The 7,661-nt window shown below is 35.0% G+C and overlaps 1 protein-coding gene across 1 annotated transcript in view; it reads left to right on the forward strand.

Annotated features, from left to right (window-relative positions):
* Positions 1-7,661, forward strand: part of LOC119675420 (serine/threonine-protein kinase PAK 3-like) — a 32,910-nt gene that overhangs the window by 15,357 nt on the left and 9,892 nt on the right. The window lies entirely within an intron of this gene.

Raw genomic sequence — 7,661 nt, forward strand, 5'->3', positions numbered from 1 at the left:
CTACTTTTTAAGTACCGAAAGACAAGTACTTTGAACTTTTTAAAGAAAGCAATCCCATAGACATCAATACCTTTTCCAATAATCATATGAAACCAAGTACGAAATTTATTCGACAATCGAGGAAGAATTAGAGTCAATCGTCCCTCTGAAGAAAATTATTCTATTTTCTCGGACAGCCAAGCTGCCATTAAATCATTGGTAAGCTCCTCAGCCTCATCAATCATTACTCAAAATTGCCGTATTTCCCTCAACGATCTAGCTATGTGTGCTAACGTTCAGCTTATCTGGGTTCCTGGTCATAGGAATATTGCAGGTAACGGGTAACTGTCGATTTATAACGATTTATAACTTTATATAACTGTATATAACACTCTAGATTTTTTACCAGAATAGCAAGATTACTCTGAAATTAATAGCTGTTTTATATGACTCGGTAAATAATATTTAATTTGATTCGATATATGTATTTATGAAATACGTGTCTACTAAATGTCTACTAACACTACTACAAAAATGTAGGATAACTCTAAAAATGTTACATTTAGTAACAAAATTTGACAGATCGAGAGTAAATCTATATTGTGTCCAGATTTATCAATCGAAAACGCCGTAAGAATAAACGCCGTACATTTTTTTAATGTATATGAAAATTGGAAATATTTATTATATAATAAAAAAAACGATGCAAATTCTAATTAAAAAAGGTCTTTAGTAAAGTAGTAACATTACAATGTGTTATTCGTTATTAATTCTGTTGTTAATGGGTTGCACTGTTACCACGTTACCAAGCTTATTACCCGCAATAGTGAATATTCGGGTTGCAAATAATGTAGCAGTTATAAAATGAAATCAAATAAATAGTTGAGATTTGTTCCTAGTCGCGATGAAAATGTATCTGTTTTCTTAAACGTCTCCGTCCCAATCGTTTGTTTGTATTTTTATGTACAAAACAGATAACAATGTTAAGTATTATTACATTTACATGTGTTCATGCATAAAATTGATGTGGTTTTACTATTATGTTAAGTTGTAATTATTGATTAGAAATTCACAGAAGATGTAAATAATACTATGGTTCATATAAACAATTTTGTTTTATTAGTCTACTACAGTCTTAATCGCGAAATTAACGATTCGTAGCGGTAAAAAATAAAGAAAATAAATAAAGATGGAAACCTATTTTTAAAATGCCAATATGTATTGTAAATGTTAATCACGTTTTGAACCCAAAATATAAAATAGCTGAAAATGCACTTGAAATATAAAATGCCAATGCCAATAACAACAACATTAAAAAATTGTTAGCCCGAAAAAAGGTGAAAAATATGCAAACGCCGGGAATGAGTGCGGCATATTAATAAGTTCCAAATAGTAAAAAATAAAACTAAAACATTTATGCAAAACTACGAAGAAAGTGCATTTGGGGGGAAAACAATTATTTTAAATCGCTGCATAAAATTGAATATATGAGGAACCATGCAGATATATTTAAATGTAAGTTTTTTATTTTTAATTTTTTAATGACTTTTTTCCAAATTGCCCACACGTTTTTGGGTCACATTTTCTCATTTAAAGTCCGCTTAGCTAACAACGCTGTTGCACAGACGCTAGCACTGACTCAACGCTTAGCGCCCATAACTATTTGACCATGCGCACCGCACACAAAGAACGGATCCACAACTTCAAGAAAAAATTTTATTTTCATTTCATGTGCGGTTAGGTTAGTCTCTTGCTATTTTCGTTAAGTCCTCAAAGACACGTAAGAGACGAACACTAAGAAACGCTGAAGAACAGTTTCGGCTTCTTGAGTACGTGGTGGAGCGGCTTCGAATTATTTTGATAGGCGCGTTGGCTTCATTTCTAGAGTTGTTGTTAGTGTAAATTCAAAATTAACCACAAATTTAAATCAGTCAAGACCTCATTTATAATTTTTTATTATTTTATTTTTTGCTTTTTGCTTTTAGTTTTTTGCTTTTTCAAAAAACAAGTTCAATTGTTCTACTTTATAATTTCACTTTTTAATTGTTAGCACAATACTATACTACGCATTGTAAATTATACTTCGGTTGTCAAGTATTTAAATGCATAAGCATATGCGTACTGTATTTTAAGCTGATTACAGTTGTGATATCATGAATATATACATTAGATGCATGTATCTAATTGAATTGATCATTTCAGATTTTATGATTTATTTTGAGTGCCAGCATAGTCAATATTTTCCAACATAAATTACCCGTAATTCTTATGACAATCATAAAATGTTTTTGATCTAAGTACAATTCTAAACTTACAAAATATTTTGTGAAAAAAAAACCAATACCAAAAGTTTTTTTTATAATATGAAAAACACCACAAGTCGTCGCCTAATTGGTGCTTTTTAGGAGCCTAAAATATTTAAAAAAAGTTTGAACCCCTACGCAGTAGGCACCTTGACGTGGTGTAGGGGCTTAGCAACTACTCGGACTATAAAAATTGGATATTCACAATCACCTGGCATCTGTCTGATGACTGCAATATTCATCGCTTTTTTAGAGCGAGGTGTACAACCAAGATCTATCTTTTAGGTTTAAGGTAGTTTGTGTTGTCATGTAGTCTATGTTTTTACGTAGTTGTATTTGTATTTTATGCAGTAGTGTGTTTTATGTAATAGTAGTAGTTTATGTGTAGTTGTATATGAACTGACTGGCATGGTCCGAATGGCTTCTTAACATCTAAACGTCTCGGGGAGTAGGTGGATTTTTACATTTTAGTGCTACTCACTAAGTTCGTGAGTCAATCGATCGGCCTTTATTGGAAGTGTAGTTGTTTGTAGGATTGATGGCCTCAAAGCAGTTAGGTCATGTCTCTGTTGCTTTGAGGTCGCCAACAACTGGGCGATGTAAAGGAAAACACCCTGGGTTTGATTCATAGTATAAATAAACTTTTAACTCTATTCTCTGTCCCTATAGTTTATTTCTTACGTAAGAATATATGGTGTGGTATGCATGTTTGTACGAATGAGACCCGAACAACCCTCTAAACTACGGTGGAACAGCTATGCCTGTAGAGACTTGGTCGCGGAGATAGTGACGACCTTAATAGCAAACTGCGGATACCAGGCGACCTCCGCTTTCAATTAGCCTTTTGTGAGTAAATGGGCTCTACGGACGGTGACCTTATACTTTCCTAACACTCGTGGAATCTTATGGATAACAAAAATAAAATAGTTAAAGGGGATGATGCTACCCTCATCGCATCAAACTCTACTGCTGTCGGGCAGCTACTAAACATCGTCCAGTCGACTGTTGTGTCACAGGACAAAGTACATAATACAGATGATACTGTTGAACACATCTGCGAAAATATACATGCTGTGGAAAATGTCAGTTTTTAACAGTACACTGATGCTAGCAGCACAGAAACTGATGTATCTGATGCTGCCTCCGTTGACATTAATGAAGTTAGTCTATGTTCTGGACAGTCAGGGGCTACCATTGTCAATGTCAACATGAATAAGATCAGCTTACATGACCAGAAGGGTTTTGTAAAACTGTACTCAATGCAGAAGCGGAGATTTAAGGCTTATATGAGCCAAGGACACTCTAGAGATGTGGCGACTGCGATTGCAACTAAATCAAAACTGTGTGTTAAAATGACTGAGAAATCGGAGTTCCCAAAGACATACCTAGGGCGAGGATATTTTCCGAAAAGCTGTGACTTTGAAAACACCAAGGTCCAAGGCTTAAAGCAAGAACTTAAGCACTGCTACAGCGGACTGCAGAAGGTTCTCTATTCCATATCGTTGTTGCTTCTTGGAATATACTGGTCCAGAATGGAGGCAGACGAATAATACAACAAAGGACGGGCGACAAAAAAGGGCAAAAGCTTTTAGAATACTTGAGCAGTAACCACATCAGCATATTGAACAATGGTTCTGAACCTACTTTTATTAATGCCATTAGAAGAGAAGTTCTTGACCTTACTCTTTCTAGCCAATTTATCTCCAATTATGTTGTTAATTGGAGGGTCTCAAAGTAAGTTTCTTCTGACCATCAACTCATTATTTTTGAACTACCGGGTCAGATTATACTTGTAATTCAACAGCCTCACGTAAGCGTATTAGCTGGTAAGTCTTCAGATTATCCTTATCTAGTAAGGAGGACCAATTGCTGAATTCAATCGGTCATATTAATAAACTCGAACTAGCAGCAGGCCAAATGAACTCTGTTATCTCTCAAGCGCATGAAGATGCATGTAAGGGTGAACTCCGTACTTCCACACGGGTTGTGCCATGGTGGGTCAACAGACTTGAAGTAATGCGCAGGGAGGTTAGGACGCTTAATTAATTAATTTAATTTATTAATTTTAATTTAACTAAGCGATCAGGGGTGTGGGTAGACTACAAAATGTCCTTGACCGCATACAACAATGAGATTACAAAATCTAAACGGAAGTCATGGAAAACTTTCTGTGATAGTGTTGAAAACACTCCGTCTCCGAAAGAGTGATGGTCTCTTCACAGCGAATTTCGCGGAAAGTTTGCCACATTTACTACGTGTGCACTTTCCCGGTTCGATCTTATGTGATTCATCCATGGATAGGCGCACGTTAAGATATGAACAACCAGATAGTCGATTAAAGTCCTTCTCTGGTATCATATTCGACATCGATAAATTAAGATGGGCAGTAAATTCTTTCAGTCCCTTCAAGTCCCCAAAAAATGAAAGTATATTCCCGGCACTTATTCAAAATGGCATAGACGTTCTCTTCTCTAGATTTAGTTGTAGACTTTTTTCACAAAGCTTAAAGGGGCTTTGTGTAATCAATACTAAAACTGGTACAATAGGACACTTCTGGCCGCAGTACCGGCTGTTGGACAATGTCATGCTTAAACTTTTAATAATAAAATTAAAAAAATCGTTAGAAACTCGAAATTTCGTTTAAATACAGTTTATATTCTTTAACGGTTTTGTAAACTTCAAAATCTATGACTATACTCGCTAATAACAATAATAATATTCAAAGTACAGCTTAACTGCCCTTACAATCACAATATGTTTTTAAATTGATAATCCGTAACTAGTTTGATGACTTTTGAGTTTATAACAGGCTTATCCTGAATTAGAAATACAGTGGAACCTCAAATAAAAGTGAAGATTATTGTTTACTAAGTTTGACTGAGTAACCTTCCAAAAACATTTATATTTAAAGTCCTTTTATAAAAATTCAATATTCTAAGATAGGAAATAATTCACAAAACATAAAAGCTCATATAGTTTTTTGTACTCACATTTCATTACTGGCACGAATATTTTGTCTACTATAATTTCTTAGTAGTCTTAGCTGTTTAACTTTTTACAGACAATTCTAATAAATATAGATTCTTTGTAGCATCAAAAATTTTATTAAGTGTGAAAGGAATTGATAAATTGCATCTAGGAAAGCCTATTTTTTATAACATTCTTAATAAGACAAGGGTGTATTTAAATTAAGTTCTTATTTCCCATATAACTATATAACGACATATCATATGTGATAATAGCCCACGTGGTAGTTGTATATAGCCTCATTGTTTTTGAGTGGTATCGAACCACTCCAATCTGACAAAAAAACATGGACATTTCTCGAATAAGAAACAAAAGTCACATAATATATATATATACATAATATATATATACAAAAGGCTTATGGGGAATCAGTTTTATCGAAAACTCAAGTTTATGAGTGGTACAAAGCCTTTCAGGACGGTCGTACGACCGTCGAAGACATGCCGCGTTCTGGACGACCTTCGACCTCTACCACCGACGAAAACATTGAAAAGGCAAAGGAAATCGTGTTCCAAAATCCTCATGTGAGTGTTAGAGAGATAGCACGAGAGCTAGGCATCGGTCGTGAGAGCTATCCGCCGTAAACGGCCTCAATTGTGGAAGGATAATTCATGGATTTTTCATGACGATAATGCTCCCTCGCACCGAGCCAACATTATCAACGATTTTAAGGCCAAAAATTCAATAAATACCATCGAACAGCCACCGTATTCACCTGATCTTGCACCGTGTGACTTTTTCCTGTTTCCCAAACTCAAATTACCACTCAGAGGAACGCGTTTTGAATCCATATAAGACGTAAAACAGAATTCGCAGAGGGAACTCAAAGCCATACCGGAAAGCGCCTATAAAAAATGTTTTGATGATTGGAAGAAACGTTGGCATTTGTGTGTCGCTTCTAATGGAGCATATTTTGAAGGAGATAAAATAAATATTGATGAAGATTAAGAATTTTGCGTTTTATTTAAAATTTCCGGAACCTTTTCGGTCACAATGTAAAGAGAGTAGATCATTCGGAATGGGTTTCGACTAAACATGTTGTCGCAAAGAAACATGGTGATATTCGCATTACAGGCAATTACAGTTCATCCACAAATGATCATTATTGAACATCCAATTCCGAAATTGGAAAATTTATTTAATATGATAATAAATGCAACAATAAAGAGGCACTAGCATTTGTGTGGGCAGTGCAAAAATTTGAAAAATTGTCGCATCGTTCAGAGAATGAAAAATTATTGCACTGCTCGTCATTGAATATTGAACACGGATCATAAGCCGTTATTATAGACTCTTTAACTCAGCAAGTCGCTTCTTGTACTATGCATAAGTAGAATGGCTAACTATGTAGAATTTTTAAACAGATTCGATTACGAAGTTATATACAAAAATTCAAAAGTAAACGCAAATGCCGATTATTTGTCTCGCGCACCCCTTCCATTACTACAATCGAACGGTTTGTCACTTTTCGTTACAACGCGGGCATTTAAAACACACGTGTCTAACATCCAGCATGCACCTAATGTGTCCAATTAGGTAATTAGCATCAATTTCATGTTTAAAGCGATGAAGGTAATACTTAAAGCAACCGTGATCACTAAGTATTTGGGTAAGGAAATAGTGAACTTCTCCATGTTTGCGGTGCACCCAAAGGTCGATGTCATTTATCAGTGCGTTTATCCATCTTCCTTTTTCTGATGTCACCTATCTGCACTGTCATTCTTGAATACTTCGCTGCTTTCCGACATCTCTTGTTATTGCTGCTTCTGTATGTACATGCGCTATACTTCTTGTGCTAATATATCTATTGGTCGCATTCCCACTATTACTGTTAACATATTGTCTCATTTGAGACTAAGCGGAAGGTAGTGACGCCTCAATGCGAGACTATAAATATGATTTACTATAAATATATAGAATTTTATAAAACGGGCGTATATATAATATACACTTCAACACTCGCTCGTTAAATTGTATTAAAAAAAATGTGAATTGCAATTTGAGGTTATGTAGTGTGAATTCGTTTATTACATTTAAAAACACAAAACATGTGGAAATCGTTTGCGAAACGTTTATGTACAACATTATTTGCCGATATTGCAGCCAGAAGAGTCCTATTGCATCAAATTCATTTTTAATTACACAAAGCCCTTTAAAGCCTTATGATCAAAGACCAGAACTAAATCTGACAAAGAGCTCTTAGTCTGTAGTGGTGACAAAAATTCTCCAAAATTCAACTTCCTTCTGTGCGCTGTTAAAGTTTGATAGTCACAAATAATATGCATAGGTGTTTCCTCATCGTGGAGGCACAGTTTGCATTCCGAATTAACAGATATTTGAAGTTTATGTAGG

This window comes from Teleopsis dalmanni, chromosome 2 (assembly GCF_002237135.1).
Source record: "Teleopsis dalmanni isolate 2A chromosome 2, ASM223713v2, whole genome shotgun sequence".
In the NCBI taxonomy this organism is placed as follows: domain Eukaryota; kingdom Metazoa; phylum Arthropoda; class Insecta; order Diptera; family Diopsidae; genus Teleopsis; species Teleopsis dalmanni.